Source organism: Malaclemys terrapin, chromosome 7 (genome assembly GCF_027887155.1).
Source record: "Malaclemys terrapin pileata isolate rMalTer1 chromosome 7, rMalTer1.hap1, whole genome shotgun sequence".
Classification (NCBI taxonomy): domain Eukaryota; kingdom Metazoa; phylum Chordata; order Testudines; family Emydidae; genus Malaclemys; species Malaclemys terrapin.
In genome coordinates, this window is record NC_071511.1 from 41,814,021 (window position 1) to 41,834,497 (window position 20,477).

The following is a 20,477-nucleotide window of genomic DNA, read 5'->3' on the forward strand; positions in this document are numbered from 1 at the left end:
AGATTTATTTTTGTCATATGACTATACTTTAAAACAGTGGTATACACTACCAAGAGAGGCGGGTGAGATGGAGGGGGAGGAGGCAGTCTATCACATAGCTCGGTAGTACAGTTTTCAGGTGGAAAAAATCCCTCTTCCTTTGTTGGCATAGAATGGTGTCTTGATGACAACCATGTATAAGAGCTATCACTGCTCTACTGTGTACATGGTATTGTATGCAAGTAACAAAATAATGAAGAAATAGTTGGTGACTGTCTCATATACTAAAATCTAAAAAAACAATCTCCCCCCCGCCCCCTTTTTGCCCCCTCTTACTTTCTCAGCTTGCCCTCTGCTTTTCCCATTCCCTGTTGGGGGGGGGGGGGGAGGAAGGGGATAGTGACAACAACTAGCATTTCTATAGCACATGCCATCCCAAGGGCTTTCAAGCCACCTCACAAATTATGGATCCAGGGCTGCTCCCAGTGATTTCAATGGCAACATTCCTACTGGATTTCAGAAGGGTCAGAATTATACACCTGTGTATGTATACAGAAATAATTTCAATAATCTCTAAAATACAGCTACCTGTGCAACAGGAAACATTGAAACTGTTCAATATTATGCAGCAACACTACATAAAAAATGTAGGACAGAAAGTGAAGAGGAAAATCATACCCAATTCAAAATGCAAAGGGAAATTAGGTCAGAAGTGGCTAACAATTTGTCCTGGACACCAGTATAACATCTCTCTAAGTCCTACAAAAAGTGCCACGGGATCTTTAATGACCGCATATGGACAGGTGTTCGATTTTCTCTCTTATCCAAAAGATGAAGCTTTCAACTGCACAGAAGACATTTTGACAAATGGTATACATTGCTATATGAGGCGTGGTTTTCAGCAAGTTTGCAGAGGACTGAAGGAATTTATTTTGCCTAGGGAGACTTAGCTAGAGCTAAACACAGTAGTTATTTTGCAAAATCCTTAGAAGAGCCTTAGGTGAATTCTTGGTGCATGTTTCAGCTGATGACACAGTAGTGTGAAAGCTTTAAGATTTCATATTCTTCACTGGATAATTCAGACTGAAATGCTGCAGTACACAGGTATCTGGGTGTTTAAATTTCTGTCTTTGGAGGGCATAACCCCCTCTAAATACTTTCATAGCCCTGCAGGAAATCATTAGTCCCAGCTGATCAGAAACTATTTCTCATAGATGATAGGGCTTAAAGAGAATTAGGACAGTGCTTATTCTTTTAGGCTACTACCTCAAAAAAGAGGAAATTGGCCTTTAAAATAAAGTTAAAACAAAGCATCAGTCTAAAATGAGAGGTTTTGCAAGTATATTTTCTAATATAGCTTGCCAGATAAGATCATAACCATGTACAGATGTTTGTTGATCTGTGCGAGCTAACAGGTTTTAATTTTAACATTTTTATAACCAAGACTTATAGAGCAATGTCTGTTAGTATACATGAACATGTCCCCTGACTCTTCTACCCTCTCTCTCCTAATTATTGGTCACTGCCTAGACAACAATGCAACCCTCTTTCAGAAATGGCATACTTTCAAAGGTAAACTTGATGATCAAAATTTTTTTAAATCTGCTAACACACCAAGTGCTGGTATTTGGTGTTAATCACACCGATGTCAAATCCAAGTAATAGAATTATTTCCTAATTCCCCTCACAATTAAAAAAAGACAATGACCAGAATACAGGTTTCCCTTTCTTATGTTTTGCTACCACAGCATGTTTCACAAAGTGCTTCCTTTTGGCTTGACGCTACATATGTGACGCATAACATAAACACACACAGTATGGACTTGGATATTTGGTACATCCCTAATGCAATGGCAGAATATGATGGAATGCTCGATCCACACTTGTGGTCTGGATCAAAGGAGTAGAACCGAACATCTTTGGGAATTAGTTTGCCTATTTCTGACAGACCTTACAAACCACACACACACACACACGAGGGGAGGACATGGGACAACAGGATTTATGGCTATTGTGACTAACAAATAATGTAAAGTGAATGTCAAATAAACTGGTGGGGTTTAAATTAAAAAAAAAAATCTAAAGGATGAGTTGCTTTCAATTAGAGAAAGTGGGTCAAATTTTTCCTCATTTATACCTTTTAAGACCTTCCTTAAATAAAGGCTGCAGGATCAAGGCTTTAATTTATTGTTCAATTCAAATTTCAGCTGAAGGCTAGATTTGGAGAGCATTAATATATTTGCTGTTTCAGACTGCACCTACAAACTTCTCTGATAAAGTTAAATGTCACACACAAAATAGCCCTGTTGAGGTATTCCCTGAACAGAGGCCCTCTGCTCAAAAGCTGCTCTGTCTGTTACGCTCTCCTCCCTTGCAATAACTGCAGTTCGCTACTTGTCTGTATTCATAGCCCATATGCAAGCCAGCTAAGGCAGGGCATTTTTAAGACACATAATGTGTTATGTCCTGTTATTTCTGGAGTCATAAACAAAGCAACATTATAAATACCCCTGTATGAAATACAGGGTAAATGAACCCACTGAAATAAGCCCTTACATACTGGATATCTGTTATGGGATCAGATTTGTGTGGTAAAAAAGGTGCTGCATCACCAGTGGTAAAATCATTTAAAGGCAGAATCAAGGGGAAAACTTTGTTTTGTATGCCCAGGCACTGTGCAGCACTGGACAGGTGAGCCCAAGGGACTAAACCCAGACAAGCAAGTGTAAGTGGCCATCCTATACAAACACACAAGAGTACATGTGAAAGACACAAGGACAAAGGCCATGTCCCTTCAGTCACCTAACACATTGAGTATATAATACAGGTAATTGCATTTCTTTAAGTGTCACACTGATTTTATAAAATGTTTGTAACTGATGGATAATATCCTGATCTGTGTAGCTGCTTATCCCTGCTATCTGCACTTCTGGAACTTTAGAAAACTATTTTTAACAACATGTTTCTTTAACTAAAGTTAGCCACTTAAATTATCTGTGGCTGTTTTTAGATAAGATAGCTCAGTGCCATAACTGTACCTTGACATCTTTTCAGAGGCTGTGACTGTTGTGGATGTGAAAGAGGCTCAAGTGTGTGCAGAAGCTAACTCTTAGCTTGTCTTTCTGCAGCTGTCTCTCCACTGCACTGCCAGGAAAAAGCAGAATGCAGTGACACCAGACACCAGATTAACCACTGTTGAGTGATCTCAATAAACTGTGAAACAGGAAACCACAAACATAAATGCATAGGAGTAGTCTCCAAGAAAGGGAAAGGAAGGCTTCCCCAAGAACATATTTAGGCACCTAAATAAGTGGCCCAATTTTCCAAAGTATACTGCTGAGCACCCAGCGCAGTGTTGCCAACTCTAGATGTAGTGGTTTCTTTAAAGTCCTAGCTCCGAGACTCATATGACTACATGAGAATCTCAGCTTTCCATTAAAAATGTTTCAGAGAAAAGCTTGAACTCCGGAAGGAAAAATCTAATCTATTAATCTAAGGACCCCAAATTTTATTTATTAAATCATTGTTTTAAAATCAATTTCATTATTTATTAGGGCCTGATAATGATTTCTGGCTGCTTGGGTCTGGCAATATTGGGCAGGGAGGAAGTATTTAAAAAAACTTTAATAAGCAATATGCTAGGTGAGTGGCAGAAACCACTGATGCGGTTGACTTAATGTACCCTTTCTAAACACACACATATGAAAGCTTATTATATCTACTTTAAGATGAAGTATGATATGGAGCTGTCAAGTGGTGCCGTTACCATAGAGATGGGAATAAACAACCACACCATGAACATGTTAAAATGATCACTTGAAATATTTGCATTCATTTCTGTTAGTTTAATGACTCCATGTTTCTTGGAGCAGTTCCTCCAAGCAATTGCTCCAGCTTCTGGGAGGTAACGCAGCCCCCCAACCACTTCATTTCTTGCTCCTCCTTTTATGAGGATCAGCCAGTTAAGCCTGTAGGGCTTTTCCCAGGTGCAGGGGGCAGGTCTAATCCGCCAGCCAGGTAGCTGCCAGTCTCTGACTTCAGTGGAATGGTTTCCTTATATCTTCACAGACAGCCATGGCATCTCTGATGTATTCTCTGCTTTCTTTGTTGTGTGCTCTTAGCTTATGGAGTTTTTCAGCTTGAGCTTTCAGCTGATGCCCTAATTCAGTTTTGTCTGTTCTTCCCATTGGTCCATCAGCATGGCAGAGGGACATAGTTACAGGTCCTACCTGGGTGAATAAGAACAGCTGCCATTGAAACATCACCTCTGAATCTTGCTAAGAATAGGGGTCTGCAGAAAACAATTTCTGGATTGATAGACCCTGCCTTGCCAGATTTAAATTTTGTCTTCTTGACCATGTCCACAAATAAAGTGCCCCTCTCACAAACCTCTCCATTTGTTCATTACCATCATCTGCTGCTGTCAGTAGAGACTCTTGTACGTCTGATGTTACACGCAGTCCAGCAGATATGTTCATAAGCACCTCTGGATGTGACTCACGGTCAAATGGATTTGTCATCCTGTTGATGCCATGGTTGGAAGAGCTGTAACATGCTCTTCATCCCTCTTCAGTGCAGAAGCAATGACTTGTTTGTGTACTTTGTCTTCACTACTTCTTGTTAGGCCACTTCTTTCTATCATAGCTTTTGCCTATTCATAATATGAAACTGTGTATTATCATCTCTAACACTAATACTGACCTGTGCATAAGTGTCACTGAATTAAACTACTTTCTAGAATATTTTTAAGGCTAGTACTGCATGCATAGGCCATTACAAATTAAAACCTTCTACCAGGCAGACTAGATGCTACATTGTATGTACAAAAGCTTACAAATGGAGAAGCATTACATTAGAAATTCACATACATTTATATCTATCCACTATGCAGTATACACCGTGGTACACACTCCACTGCTACTCGTGCAGAGTGAGACTATCTGATCAACAAATTTCAATTGAAAATATAGAAAACTATTATAATCACTTGTGAGATACTTTGACAATAAGAATATGCAATTTGAAAACATTTCATATTATTATATTACAAAATGTTTATATTTGCCATTTTTGCCCTGCACTAAACAGCTTCATAATTTCTGGGAGGAAAAACTTGCCCATGCAAGACTAATAAAAATCTTTTAATTCATTGTTGTTTGGTAGCTTTCACTAGTAAACACCACATTAAGGTGTTGAAATTAACTTAATAAAAACTGTGGTCATAGTCACATTGCAGTCTTTCTGGAACAGAGCAAAAAACTGACATTTTCTTCTTTTGGGTACCATTATTTCATTGTGCCTACAGGTTTATGTCACCACTTGATAGCTCCATATCATTCCTCATCCAAACATACATAGCTTTCAAATTATATATGATGTGGGTGTGTGTACAGTGGATACATTAAACTCCAAAAATATGGCCCTTTTTGTATAATTGCCACACACCTACTCTACCATAGTTCAATGGAAGTCCAAATAATTGTTAATGAAGATTATTAGAATGAGGTTGAATGAAACTGGGTGTATGATGCACTCATATTGTTATGTTAGGGCAGAAAGCCTTGTCTCAGAGTGGGTAGTGAGATAACAGCTTCTTATGGATTCTCTCATTTTCGTCTAAACCAATGATATGGAGCAGCATTGTGTACTACCACCTTAGGCTGACATTAACAAACACAATGAAGAGACCACTTGTGAAACCACTCCCTTCTTTCTGCAGCTGATCCAAGCACCCCCTTTCTGTCAATGAAACAATGGAGGGGATATCTGCAGTGGCAGTTCAGGGCAGTGCTTGGCACACAGACAAGAGGCAGGAGAGCTAAAAACTAGGTGAGGGGAAAGTAAAAGGGAGGTTTTTAAAAAGATCTCTCTGAAATTTAAAGCAGAGAAGGGGAATTAAGAGCAATGACAAATGGGTTAAAAGATTAATCTACCAAAGTATATGTGAGAAACCATGCTTCAATTTACCAGCCTCCACTCTCTCTTACTGTTTGTTTAGTTGTTGTAAAGATAACTAATTTATATTCTTATGTTGAGATTCCAGCTGCTCCAGTCATTCCAAGTTTCATGTGACTGGGGTATCAAAATATATAATTACTTTTAAAGCTTCAACTTCACTGCTGCTTGCTCCAGTTTTAGGTCAAGATGCTTATCCCTACAAGCACCCAACAGTTCTCCTTGATGCTCCCTACTCTGAGATCTCTCCTGAATAGTGTCTGTTGCTATTGGCATTTCTGTTCCTGCTGCTCATCTCTAGTCAGTTAAATGTTGGCAATTAGCCCTCCATATTTGTCTGAGGGCATTATTGTTCTTCTTCGAGTGATTGCTCATGTGTATTCCACAGTAGGTGTGCGTGCTCGCCACGTGCACCGGTGCCGGAAGTTTTTCCCTTAGCAGTACCCGTAGTGGGGGAGCCCCGCTGCGACCCCTGGAGTTGCATCTCTATATCATGCCATAATGGGGGCTGCGCGCTCCCCCCACCCTCAGTTCCTTTTTGCCGCCAGTGAAGGTAGTCGGAACTTTGTGCTCCAGCATTGCTGTAGCATCTATCCTTAGTAGTATGATCTTCGACCGTAAATAGTTTTCTATAGTTAGTGGCCTGACTCGGGGCATGCCCCGAGCCCCAGGCTTCAAGTCGTGTGATTCCTGTCACAATTCCATGCCCAGAAGCAATCCACACTCTCAGTGTCTTCGCTGTGTGGGTGAGGCTTGCAGAAGTGAGAGCTGCAAAATTTGTAAGTCGTTCAAGCCCCAGACTAAGCGCGAATGAGATAGCCGACTCTGGGCCCTGCTTATGGAGCTGGCATTGGCCCCGGCACCGGCGCGCCGACCCGACCCAGCGCCGGGCACCGCATCCTCGGTGTGGAGCGAAGCCCCATCCACCAGTTGGCACTGCTCTCCCACTAAGAAACAAGGCAAGACCAAGCGGCGCCGAGACAAGGACAGGGGTGAGGCCGGACCCGAGTTGGGCAGCCCACGATTCCTCTCGGGACCCAGACCTCTGACTCGCGTTGAACGGAGTAGTCCGGCCCTGTCCGCGCGTGCCTCTCCGGTGTTGAGGATGCCATTGACGCCGGAGGCAGCTCAGGCAGCGTGTGATATCCTCATCCTGCCGGTGCCGGGCGTGCCGCCCGAGTCAGGCTCCCAGTCCCGAGGGAAGCCGCCGCTGGGCGCTCACCAACCCTCCACTGCCAGGTCGGAGGTTGATGTCCAGGCTCAATCTGCGGGGCCTTCCCATAGCCTGTGGCAGATCTCTACTCCGTTGACTGGGTCACCTGAGAGCGAGTCTCTGGAGTCTTCCTCTGCCCAGAGGGGTCGCAGGCGCTGGGACAGAAAGCATCGACGCTACTCTTCCACTCAGAGTGATAGCAGATCTCGACGCCATCGGCACTGCCGCTCATACCATGGCGCGCCATACTCGGAGTGCATCCCGATCAGCACCGGCACCGAGGCGTCGTAGTCACGGTCGCCGAAGGGATTCCAGACATAGCTCCTCCGACATGTACATCTCCTTGTCGTCGAGGTCCAAATCCCGCGGTCGGAGCTGACATGGCGGGGACCGGTCCAGCCGCTCGTACGGCACCGTGCACTCCTCGGTAACTTCGGCCTCGGCTCCCAGCTGTCCTTCCCCGGGCCGCATTGTCCCTCAAGAGCAAGCAGCTCTCCTAGAACCTCAGATGGCTCAGTGGCAAGGGGCACTCTGGCAAGGACGGTGGTGTCAGTGGGCACCGTGGCCCTAAGCGCCCACACCAGCGAGGCCCCATTCAGTGGCTGGGGCGTCCCAGGTCCACTTGGCATCCCCATCTTGGCACCGAGAGCAGTCCTCGGGTACCGAACCACCGGCACCACGCCCGGACCCAGACGCAGAGTGCAACCCAATGGTACCACCCGACGCCCTAGGGGCGGTACCGGTCGTCTCGTCAGCACTGGATGAGCCCATAGTGGCGCCGCCCCCTCCATCGCAGGAGCATTTTAAGGCTCATCAAGAGCTTCTCCGACGCATAGCTGCAAATCTCCAGCTCCAGGCTGAGGAGATGGAGGAGCCGTTGGACACTTTGTTTAATGTCCTGTCCTCCTCGGCACCAGGCCGTGTGGCCCTGCCACTTCACCAAGGGGTAGCCAATATTTCTGTCGGGCTCTGGCAAACCCCTGCCTCTCTTCTGCCCATTTCTAAGAAGGCAGAGCAGAAGTACTTCATGCCAACAAAGGGGCAGGAGTACTTGTACACTCATCCTGCCCCGAACTCACTGGTCGTGGAGTCTGTCAACCACCGTAAAAGACACAGCCAGCCCGCGGCCAGCCCACCCCCACCCCCAAGGATAAAGACGCCAGGAGACTAGACACTTTTGGGAAAAAAGTTTATTCTTCTGCGAGTTTCCAGCTCAGGGTGGCAAACCATCAAGCACTCTTGAGCAGCTATGATTTTAACTTGGGTGGGTCTCTGCCGAAATTTGAGCTTTCCCTCCAAGAAAAGGACAGGAAGGAATTCAAGGCTCTAGTCGACGAAGGTGCAGTAGCGGTGAAAGCGGTGCTCCAGGCAGCGTTGGATGCGGCCAACACTGCGGCTCGTTCGATGGCCTCAGCTATCTCCATGCGACGGGCGTCGTGGCTCTTGCTGTCAGGGCTGTCCGTGGAATCCCAGTCCCTTATGCAGGACCTGCCCTTTCACGGAAAGGCCCTGTTTGCGGACCAAACGGACACTCGTCTGCACGGGATGAAGGACTCCCGCACCACCCTGCAGACTCTTGGCCTGTATGTCCCGCCAGCCAAGGACAAACCCAGGCCGCAGCCCTCGGCTCCCCCCATAAGGGGCAGATACGAGCCCCCGCCTACGAGGCCTAGGGACCAGAGGCGCAGGTCACAGCACCAGTCCCATTCGGTCCCACGCCCTGGCCCCTTGAAAGGCAAGAGGCAGGGGAAAAGGTGTTTTTGAGTCTTTGCGGGGGGCCACTGGGCCTGTTGCCAGGGAAGCCCCCTAGTTAATAAAGTTGGTTTTTGGCAACCATTTATCTGCCTTCCGAGTGCAATGGTCCCGTATAATGTCAGACCAGTGGGTCCTCAGTACCATCTCCAGGGGTACATGCTGCAGTTCGATTCACCCCCACCCCACCATTCTCCGTCCCGCGATGTCCCCGGAGACCCGGAGCACACCCTCCTTCTAAATCAGGAGATGACGCGCCTCCTCACCCTAGGCGCGGTGGAGAGGGTACCTCACGAATTCCAGGGCAAAGGGTCTTACTCCCGGTATTGCATGATCCCGAAGGCAAAAGGTGGGCTCAGGCCCATCCTCGACCTGCGGAATCTCAACCAGTTTCTGGTCCGCTGCAAATTCCGTATGGTGTCCCTGGCCTCTATGCTCCATCCCTAGACCCGGGGGATTGGTTCGCAGCCTTGGACCTCCAGGATGTGTATTTCCATATCCATATTTTCGAGGGCCACAGGCGCTTTCTCCGCTTACTGGTAGGGAGAGACCACTATCAGTTTACGGTCCTTCCCTTTGGCCTTTCCACAGCCCCCAGGGTTTTACCAAATGCATGGTGGTAGTGGCAGCCCACCTCAGGAGGAACGGATTGCAGATCTGCTCCTACCTGGACGATTGGCTGCTCAAGGGCAGGTCTCGGTCCCAGGTGCAGGCGCAAATGAAATTCCTGCTAGATACCTGCACGAGTCTAGGCCTAGTGGTAAACAAGGACAAGTCCACGTTAGTCCCGGTTCAGCGCATACACTTTATAGGGGCGCTGTTAGACTCGGTGGGGCCACAGCCTCCCTCCTCCAGGACAGGTTCGAGACGCTCAAAGGTCTCATTGCCTCAGTCATGGCCTTCCCTGTGACGACGGCACGGGTGTGTCTTCAAATCCTAGGCCATATGGCAGCATGTACCTCAGTGGTGCGACACGCCAGGCTCAGGATGAGGCCCCTCCAACTCTGGCTGGCCTCCCAGTACTCCCAGTCCAGGGACGGCCTGGACAAGGTCGTCACATTGCCACCCAGTGTAGTGGCCAACCTGCAATGGTGGTCCCTCCCGAGCAACATGCTTCATGGTATCCCCTTCCGGGAGACCCCACCCTCACTAGATCTGGTGTTGGATGGCCATGTGGGGAGCTTCAAAACCCAGGACAGATGGTCGCCCTCGGAATTGTCCCTACACATAAATGTCAGGGAGCTCAGGGCGGTGTGCCTGGCGTGCATGGCTTTCTGCCGGCACCTAGGGGGAAAGGTGGTCAGAGTCCTCACGGACAATACGACCGCAATGTATTATATCAACAGGCCAGGGGGCACACGTTCCGTGGCCTTGTGCCAGGAAGCCCAGCTCCTGTGGGAGTTCAGTATAGCCCACTTCTGAGGGCTTTTCACCTGCCCAGCAAGCGCAATACGCTCGGGGATCACTTAAGCGGGGTTTTCTCCCAACAGCACGAGTGATCTCTACACTGGGAGGTGGCCAAGAGGCTCTTCCTGGAGAGAGGCACTCCCCAGGTAGATCTTTTTGCCACAGTCCAGAATTGCCTCTGCCCTCGGTTCTGCTCCAGGGCGGGAGAGGGCGAAGGGGCAATATTGGACGCGTTCCTAATTCCATGGTCGGGCCACCTGTTCTACATCTTTCCGCCCTTCCCCGATAGGCAAGGTCCTACAGCCCGTGAAGGCAGACACGGCACCGATTATCCTGATAGCCCCGGATTGGGCCTGTCAACACTGGTACGGGACCCTCCTGCAACTTTTAGTGCCCCTCCCCAATGCAGGCTGCCGCTTCAACCGGACCTCCTCTTCCAGGAGGGAGGATGTCTCCTCCACCCCAATCTAACTGCGCTTCACTTGACAGCCTGGCTGCTCCATGGTTAAACAAGGAGAAGGGGAGGTATTCTGAGGATGTTAGGTTCTGCTTGAGAGCAGGAAACAGTCCACACGACGAACCTACCTGGCCAAATGGTATCGGTTCTCCACATGGGCAAGGGAGGGGGCTCCTCCCCCTCCTCTGCATCTATCCAACTCATCCTCAATTACCTCCTGTACCTTCGGACCCAAAGGCTGGCGCCCTCCTCAGTCAAGGTACGCCTTGCGGCCATTTCGGCTTTCCACCCCCCGATGCAGGGCCACTTGGTGTTTTCCCACCACATGACATCCCGGTTTTTAAAAGGGCTGGATCAGGCATTCCCTTACGCCAGACCCCCGGTCCCACTCTGGGACCTGAACCTAGTCCTCTCCCGCCTCACAGGTCCCCCCTTTGAGCCCTTGGCCATGTGTTCCTGATCCCACTTATCTTGGAAAGTGGCGTTCCTGGTGGCTATCACTTCAGCTCGCCGGGTCTCAGAGCTTAGGGCTCTGACCTCTGAACCCCCATATACAGTCTTCCATAGGCATAAGGACCAGCTCTGCACGCACCTGGCTTTTCTGCCAAAGATAGTCTCGACTTTTTGATCAGGACATTTTCCTCCCAGTCCTCTGTCCAATGAGGAACGACGCCTGCACATGCTAGGTGTGCGTAGAGCGCTGACTTTTTACCTAGACCGGACCAGGCCATTCCGGAAATCCCCTCAGCTTTTCATTGCATTGGCTGAGCGCATGAGGCGGCAACCGATTTCCACCCAGCGGATCTCCCGCTGGATCACCTCGTGCATACACACGTTACCCCCCGCCTCTTATAGTGAAGGCTCATTCGACGAGAGCTCAGGCCTCGTCAGCTGCCTACGTGGCTCATATCCCTATTCAGGACATCTGTAGGGCTGCTACATGGTCCTCTGTCCACACCTTTTCATCGCACTATGCGAGCGTCTCCCAAATGTGGGATGACGCCGGGTTTGGTAGGGCGGTGCTCCACCCTGGTAACCCTTAAACTCCTACCCACCTCCATCACGTATAGCTTGGAGTCACCTACTGTGGAATACACATGAGCAGTCACTTGAAGAAGAAAGGACAGTTACCTGTTCCGTAATGCGTTCTTTGAGATGTGTTGCTCAGGTGTATTCCACATCCCGCCCTCCTTCCCCTCTGTCGGAGTTGTCTGGCAAGAAGGAACTGAGGGTGGGGGGAGCGCACAGCCCCTTTTATGGCGCGATATAGAGGTGCCACTCCAGGGTCGCAGCAGGGCTCTCCCACTACGGGTACTGCTAAGGGAAAAACTTCCGGCACCAGTGCACGTGGCGAGCACGCACACCTTCTGTGGAATACACCTGAGCAACACATCTCAAAGAACGCCAGTTACGGAACAGGTAACTGTCCTTTGCCAATCCGTGTGTGGCTCCTCCTGCTGCTGTTCTTCCTTTCTTCTGTCTCTGCTCTTCAGGGCAGAGAGGGTCACAGGAGGATGTTGGAGAACTGGCCCAGTGTCACGACTCTGACTGGTCTCCTCCTCTGTTTTCCAAAACTTGGTCTACTAACACATTCTGCTTTAGGGTGCTTCTGTGTGGCTGACATGGTTGCCTGGGGAGGAATCTAGTGGAGTCTGGAGATCAAACACAACAGTATATCTTCTAGCCAGTTAAAACGCACCTGCAACATTTTTGCTGGCTGACCCTAATGAGGCACAGGGTGGATAAATTGTCTGATTTTTTTATAAAGGAATTTTTTTTGGGGGGGGGGCTTTTTTGGCTGAAAACTCCACTTCCTTGTGGAGAAGTAAGATGCCCATCAGCAGGAGACAAGGATTGTTGGAACAGCAGTGTGGCTAACATTCATATTGGGGATGGAGGTGGTGGGGAGACCCCCCCCAAAAGATAGGAATAATGGGGTATTTGCAGGGCCCTCCTGGCTTCTGCCCCTGCTGGGCTGAGAAAGTCACATAGAGGCCTTGGTGCAGTGCTCACCTGGTGCTTTTATTTACAGGTTGTGTTCCCACCCCCTTTCCACCATACACATAGTCCCCTTCTTACAGTCCACCAGCAGGAGAGAGGGCGCATCCATCCATCCCCCACCCCACCCCCAGCTCCTCTCCTGGCTTATCCAGCCCCAGTCTGATGAGGCAGCAGCTGTTCCAGCTTCCCCAATCAGGGCCAGGTGATCTACCCAGCTCCAATTCACCTCCCTTAATTGGAGCTGGAGTGACAGAGGGTTGGCTAAGCAGTTTTCTGCTTAGCACCCTGTCACAATAGGGCTTTCTGGGGAATCAGGAACTAGAGCCCCCAAAAGACAAGAAGAGGTTTATGTTTGGAGAGACAAAAATTTCTCCCCTTCAAAGAATGGTTCTAGGTTTCTAATAGAGAAAGATAAATGGGTGAATGGGAACCCCAGTACAGAGAAGTGGGAGACACTTGCCCAGAGGGTATGTGAGAGCAGGCAAATATTCCAGATCCCCAGGTCTCATGGATATTACACTCTGATCTGTTTTCAGGGTGGATCTCTAGATCAATTCAGCAATTCGGGCAAGAGTCCGAGCGGCGTTTTTGTGTGTGTGTGTGTGTGTGCGCTTCGTTGTGGCAGGGGGTGCGTGCTCAAAAATTTTTTACTGATAGGGGTGTGCGATCAAAAAAGTTCGGAGACCACTGCTCTAGATCTCTGTACCAACATGTTTCTCTCGCAGTAACGACTGTTTCTGTCTGACCACCATAATACTACACTTTTTTACAGAGGGAGCAAATTGTGATCATCCAGAAGGGTTAATATTCGTGCAGCAAAAGCTTTACCCATCCCAGGACTGTGTATGTTTTTGCCAAAGTGTTGCTGGCGCAGGGAGGAGGAGACTGGTTCCTATACAAGAGAATAAATGCTATTGCTGGATCATCTAGACAACTCAGGTGAGGTTTTAGTGCTAGTTTTTAAAATCTAACATCAGTTACCTGCAATAATCAAAACAATAAAATGCTAAAAACAACCTTGCTTTAAGAGTCACTTGGCAGAACTGGTTTTCCTTTGAAAAAAACAACAAAAAAACAGACACACTGCAGCCAGAGCAGGAGATATGATGGACAGTGACCTTTTCTGCACGGTGGAGTTAGCTACTTCAGTTTGTAAACACTGAAAGATCTAATCTTCAATCATTGATGAGCCCATCAGTCAAATGCCAGTAAAATATTACAGACCCCATGATGTAAAGTCTGGATGCTAGATTAATAATTGCTTAGAGTGCACCTCGCTTAAAGTAACACAGTAAAACCTGGCATATTATGTTATGTTGCAGCCTCTGATACACAGTTCACATTATTGTTCATTTGGACTAATAGCATTTTGTCTGGCTTATAACATCTGTGGATGTAATGTTCATTGTGGATATAAAATGGCTGTTTTCCTTTTCATTAGTACTGTGTGGCTTCATGCATATTAGTAATATCACATGTGGTTATATCTTTTCATCTTCACCTAGCGGCCTTGCTGATTATTGAGAACTCTATGGCATGAAGGAAATGTGAGATGGTATTCTCAACAACAATCATGCTAAATTACAGGTCACTAATGCAAGCCAGCCTATTTCCTTGCTTGAAATAATGTGTCTATAAATGCAACCTTGCAAAAATGTCACATGCCAGCCCAGGTAAAAAAATCTACTTGCCTGTCCTTTACCACGATGATAGCAACGAAAGATTAATTCCATTTGCTCATTTAAAAAAAGGCTACTCATTCTATTGAAATTTTGAAAGAGTGATACAACATCCCATATTACTGAGTGAAATTAACAAAAGGACTTACTACAGCATATTTGAATAGAACATTAATGAAAATTAAACACCAGAAACATTGCTCATAACCTTCAGTTAACATGCTCTTTAGAGAAGGGGAATGTTCACTTCTCACAAACAAATCAGGAGCAGCACACTATACTCAAATTGATTCCCGACTGACCGGTAGCTGTCTGGCGTTGCAAGCTTCCACAGGGCTATCGCCACTCGCTTCTCAACTTTGAGGGCTGCTCTCATCCTGGTATTCTGGCGCTTCAGGGCAGGGGAAAGCAAGTCACAAAGTTCCATGAAAGTGCCCTTATGCATGCAAAAGTTTTGCAGCCACTGGAAATCGTCCCACACCTGCAGCACTATGCGGTCCCACCAGTCTGTGCTTGTTTCCCGGGCCCAGAATCGGCGTTCCATGGCATGAACCTGCCCCAGTAACACCATGATTTGCACACTGCTGGGGCCTGTACTTTGTGAGAGGTCTATGTCCATATCAATTTCCTCATCACTCTCGTTGCCGCGCTGCAATCGCCTCCTCGGCTGGTCCTGGTTTTGCTTTGGCATGTCCTGGCTCTGCAAATACTCCAGGACAATGCGCGTGGTGTTCATAGTGCTCATAATTGCCGCGGTGATCTGAGCGGGCTCCATGATCCCAGTGCTATGGCGTCTGGTCTGAAAAAAGGCACGAAACTAGTATCTGACGGACGGAGGGAGGTAGGGGTGAGTGACGACATGGTGTACAGGTACAGGGAATTAAAATCAACAAAGGTGGCTGTGCATCAGGGAGAAACACAAACAACTGTCACACAGAATTTGGGCCCCCCCAAAGATTGAACTCAAAACCCTGGGTTTAGCAGGCTGTTGATTTCATGGAGGGAGGGGAAGCAAATTAATACAGAACAAATCTATTTTTTACATATTAAGCTGGCAGACGACGGTGCAGCAAGACTGATAGCCCTCGGCATCTTCTGGGTGCTTGGCAGAAAATAGCATACTACGACTTATAGCCATCATCGTCAAGACAGTTCAATAGGACTGAGCATGTCTGCCCAGGTGCCCATGATTGACAGCCACTGCAGTACGATGATGACGGATACCAGTCGTAATATACTATCTTCTACCAAAAGGCAAGGGGGCTGCTGTTGTGTGCAATGCAGCCCCACATCTGCCAGCCTCACGTCTGCCAGCACCCAGATCGCCGATGATGGCTACCAGTCATACTGCACCGTCTACTGCCAAAAGGCAATTAGCTGCTGCTGTGTAGCAATGCAGTACCACGTCTGCCGGCAACCAGAGGACATATGGTGATGGTGAGCTGAGCTGAGCTGAGCGGGCTCCATGCTTGGCGTGGTATGTTGTCTGCACAGGTAACCCAGGTAAAAAGGCGCGAATCGATTGTCTGCCGTTGCTCTGATGGAGGGGGAGGGGCCTGACGATATGTACCCAGAACCCCCCACGACACTGTTTTGCATCATTCAGGCATTGGGATCTCAACCCAGAATTCCAATGGGCGGCGGAGACTGCGGGAACTGTGGGATAGCTACCCATAGTGCAACGCTCCGGAAGTCGACGCTAGCCTCGGTACTGTGAACGCGGTCCGCCGACTTCATGCACTTAGAGCATTTTATGTGGGGACACACACAATCGGCTGTATAAAACCGATATCTATAAAACCGGCTTCTATAAATTCGACCTAATTTCGTAGTGTAGACATACCCTCAGTCACAACCATGATATTCTCACTTTGAAGCCTGGCTGGCTGAGCAGCAGGCTGCCATTTTAATCTCTGGGGCAGATCACTTTTTAAAAACAAATGCAAATGGGTATGTGGGGCAAGAGATCTCATAAACTTGAACTGAAACCCTTGCCAAAAATGCTACACGGGCAGCATACAGGGAGTGTCTGTTTAACAACTTGTCTGTTTCAAGAGATAACATGGAGATCTTCTCTGAAAAGTCAACTGCTATTACTCAAGGTTGGACTTTGTTACTGAAACAAAGAATCAACAGAGTTGCTACCTGCTGCTTAGCTCTCCCTGCCTTGTCAAATGATTCTGACAGTTAAGGTGGGGGTGGAGTGAAGGGGTGTATGTGGTTAATTTTTGAGAGCAACTGAAAACATCGTTTTTTTAGAAGCTAAAGGTCACTTTATCTCTGTCTGAGAACTAATGTGGTTGGGTAAAGGGACTCAGGGCTCCCCCAGTCACCTTCTCGAGCGCATATGACTGTCCCTGAGTACAAGGCAGGTGACACTAAGAACAGACAATTTCCCAATTCAAACATTTAGAACTTGCATTACTCACTTCCTAGGTTGCCTCACTTCCTTCCAATGCAAGGATTACTGTGAGGGCCAACTGCACTAACCCTCCGAACTCGGGAGCCCCCGTGGTTGGGGCACCCCACTAACGCTAGTGTTATGTTCACTGCTCATGCTCCACTGTCATATGGTGTGAGGCATTAGTTTGTTCTTGTGGCACATAAATTCCCACATCTCCTGATTCAATAGGTTGCAATAGAGGGGTCAGGCTGTCTCTCCCCTAACTGTAGCCTTGTTAAATCAGGAAGAGTGGGAAGCTGCAATGAGGGCCAGCAAAACCTTCATCCACTACCTCCTCTGACAAACATGCATGCATGAAATTCTAGGTACTTACTTTGCTGACTCCTGCAGCTTCCAGGGCATAGGAATTTAGGGCAGGAGGGGTAAGTCACACACAATCTTACACCTTGCAAACATCATGGGCCACAACTGAAAGACTAAACAAGTTTGGCTTGAATTGTTGACTGCTCTTTCTATATGATGCTTAAATTCTATAGCATAAAACACACTCTAACCATAATTAATTTCCTTGAGGTTGAAGTGGAGGAGGGGACAAAAATAGGCAGATTATAAGGGGAAAAGGAAGTGAGACAAACGCTTCCAACTTTAACTTGTCTGTGCTGATTGGTTGGAAAAGCTGTTGCTACACAGACAAACTCAATCTCTGTGCAGTACCTAATAATCACACACGTCCTAGCTAACTAAAATGCATATTTCCTTTCTGTTGTACAAAGCAGCAGTGTGGCAAACTCTACTTGATTTGACCTACCCAGTGACTAGTTTCCTTCCTTGATTTTTAAAAATGTTTTTATCTAACAGATTTGCCTGAAAACACATTAATATATTAATTCAAGCTCTATCTACGTATAAGCAAAACCCTTGAAGTATGGACCTTTTATGTCAAACCATTCAAAGTTATCTTGCTTTAGTTCTTGTTTCCAGAGCAACAGAAGAATACATTTCCAATACCTGCTGATGTATTATCAGATAAAATTCTTTTGAAGCTGCTTGATCACTGGAAGAGGGAAAGAAAGAAGACAGGGCCAAGAAAAGCATTCTGTATTGAAATTAACAAGCAGACAAAACACAGGCAAGTAGCTTAGCAAATGCACTTCAATGACTCTTTTATGAAATCAGCTCTCCCTATTTCATGTGACACACACATAGTAAAACTGGCACTGGTACAGTTGTTACCTGAGTGCCTGACATTGCTGCTGCTTCCCCTATTCTGTTAGTATATTTGCGGAAAGTCAAGGGTATGCCTTGGCTAGCGAGGGGAGGGGACACATTGCTGTTGGTTCAGCTATGAAATGGAAAACCTAACACACTTCCTCTTCTGCTCCTAATCAAGTAAGACTCAGGCCAGGTCTACACTAACCCCCTAATTCGAACTAAGGTACGCAACTTCAGCTACGTGAATAACGTAGCTGAAGTTCGAAGTACCTTAGTTCGAACTTACCTCGGTCCACACGCGGCAGGCAGGCTCCCCCGTCGACTCCGCGGTACTCCTCTCATCTAGCTGGAGTACCACAGTCGACGGCGAGCACTTCCGGGTTCGACTTATCTCGTCCAGACAAGACGCGATAAGTCGAACCCAGAAGTTCGATCGCTCGCTGCTGAACTACCGGGTAGAGTGTCTGAATGTTGGACAAACAACATAAAGATCCAATAAGAGGCCTAAATGTATATCAAGAGAAATACAGATGTCTGAGGCTGTTTATATGAACCTTCAGAAGGGTCATGAGAGTCACTGGTGTATTTTGATCTGACATGAGGAAAACATTCATGTGACTAAGCCTGGACAATGTGACACAAACTACATGGAAACCAGGGAATAAATGAATAAGGATGTCTGGATAAATATGATCAATCACCACACTTCAAACATAACAGCATTAGGGAGTCAATTTTCAAAGGTGGGAACATAATGTATGTATGACAACCAATGATTGCATGTATACAGATATCAGTTATGAGTGGGGATTGAATCAAGATCTCAGCACTGAGGGCTCAATCCTGTTGCAGTCAAAGGAAAGACTCTCCACACAGCCCTTAACCTAAAAAGAGTAGTAACCTGCCTGCCAGTAAGTAGCTTAGTCACCGGGGCCCACGACACAAAGCAAGTATATGAAAGATGCACCCAGTATGCATGTACTGCACCTGGAAAAAAAAACATATATAGAACAACAAAATAAGAAATTGCATGTGCAAATAAAACACTTAAACTCCCCATTCAACAATGCTGCGACTAGTCCAAATTCTGCAGTCCTTACTTAGGCAAAATTCCTCACTGAGCTAACTCTACTTGGGAATTATAATTGGATAAGGACTGCCAAACTGAATCTTCAATAACCCTATTCTAAGTTACAGTGTCAGGGGCCATTATTGTACAATACTATAGTGTTTTAGATGGGCCAAATTCTGCCCTTGCATGTACATGAGACTCCCTTTGAAACCAGTGGAATCCATATGGTTCTGTGAGCAGAATATAGCAATAATTGTGGAACTAGATGGTGCAGGTTAGTCCCTGAAAAAATATGTGTATGTATTTTTAGTGCTTTCTCCATTTGGAAGTATTTTGATCAAATATAAGCATAAATCCTTAAGGGAAAAATATAATCTGAGCCACACAAAAACCTAGTGATAGCCAGTTTTCAGGGTAGATGAGCTGAAAAATCACCCAGAGACCTGTGCTAGGAAGGAAATTTTGCAGAAATAAAAGTTTAAGTTAATGTTGGAGCAGGAAAGGATTCTGAATGCCTAAGCGGAGTGTAAACAGAAAAGTAAATAAAAATATCCTTGCTTTGCAAGGGCTAAATCCAAATAATTGGAAGCCTCCCTCTGCAAAGGTACAAGACATGGATTGGTGCATCCTAGTTCGAAGAGTGTAAGTTCAAACAGTGGCCTATTTCAGCCTAATTCTGAACCACTACCCTGGCAGAATGTTAGAGGATACTGTGTTACTGAAGATGCTATTCTAACAATGAAGTGTAAAATGGAGGTCCTGACAGGATCTCATGGCATCTTCCACAGGAATAGGTATCCTGGCCAAATTCCTATTGATTAAACTCTGCCTACCTGGAAAAAAAACCCAGACTAAACCAACTAAATCGTGTAGCTTCAGCTAGAAAAAAACGTTTACTTCCTGACTAAAGCGATATGTATGAGTTAAACCTGTTTCCCTTTACCCCAAAGATGGCATTTGTAATGTATATATTGTTTAATCAATAGGTCGAATGTTTGGGTAATAGGCAGCATATAAGGATCAGCTGTTTATCTACATTTCTTGAAGGACTTTGAAGCTTGTTTTTGTCTTTAAAATTGTTTTTGTAAATGATCTTCATTCAGCTGCTTGCAGTCTTTAAGGGCCTTATGCCTATTGATATAGCCTTGAATATGATAAAATAATATAATATTCCTAAAACAAATGGTAAAGCTACCTGTTCCTAACCTGTAGGTCCTTGACTGTGAGAGGGTTTATATATTCTGGTACAACTTGCAAGTAAAATAAATAGGTTACCCAATTAAACATTAACCTTAGGATTGATATGCTCACAATGCACTACAGTATGTTCAGTACTGGCAGAAACA

The 20,477-nt window shown here is 46.5% G+C and overlaps 1 long non-coding RNA gene across 1 annotated transcript; it reads right to left on the reverse strand.

The window, feature by feature from the left end:
* Positions 1-13,689: 13,689 nt before the first annotated feature.
* On the reverse strand, positions 13,690-18,389 carry LOC128840578 (uncharacterized). The gene is made up of 2 exons (XR_008445670.1): positions 17,221-18,389; positions 13,690-15,242 (listed from the first exon to the last, which is right to left on the reverse strand). It is a non-coding gene; the product is annotated as an uncharacterized LOC128840578 (long non-coding RNA).
* Between the last annotated feature and the right edge of the window lie 2,088 nt (positions 18,390-20,477).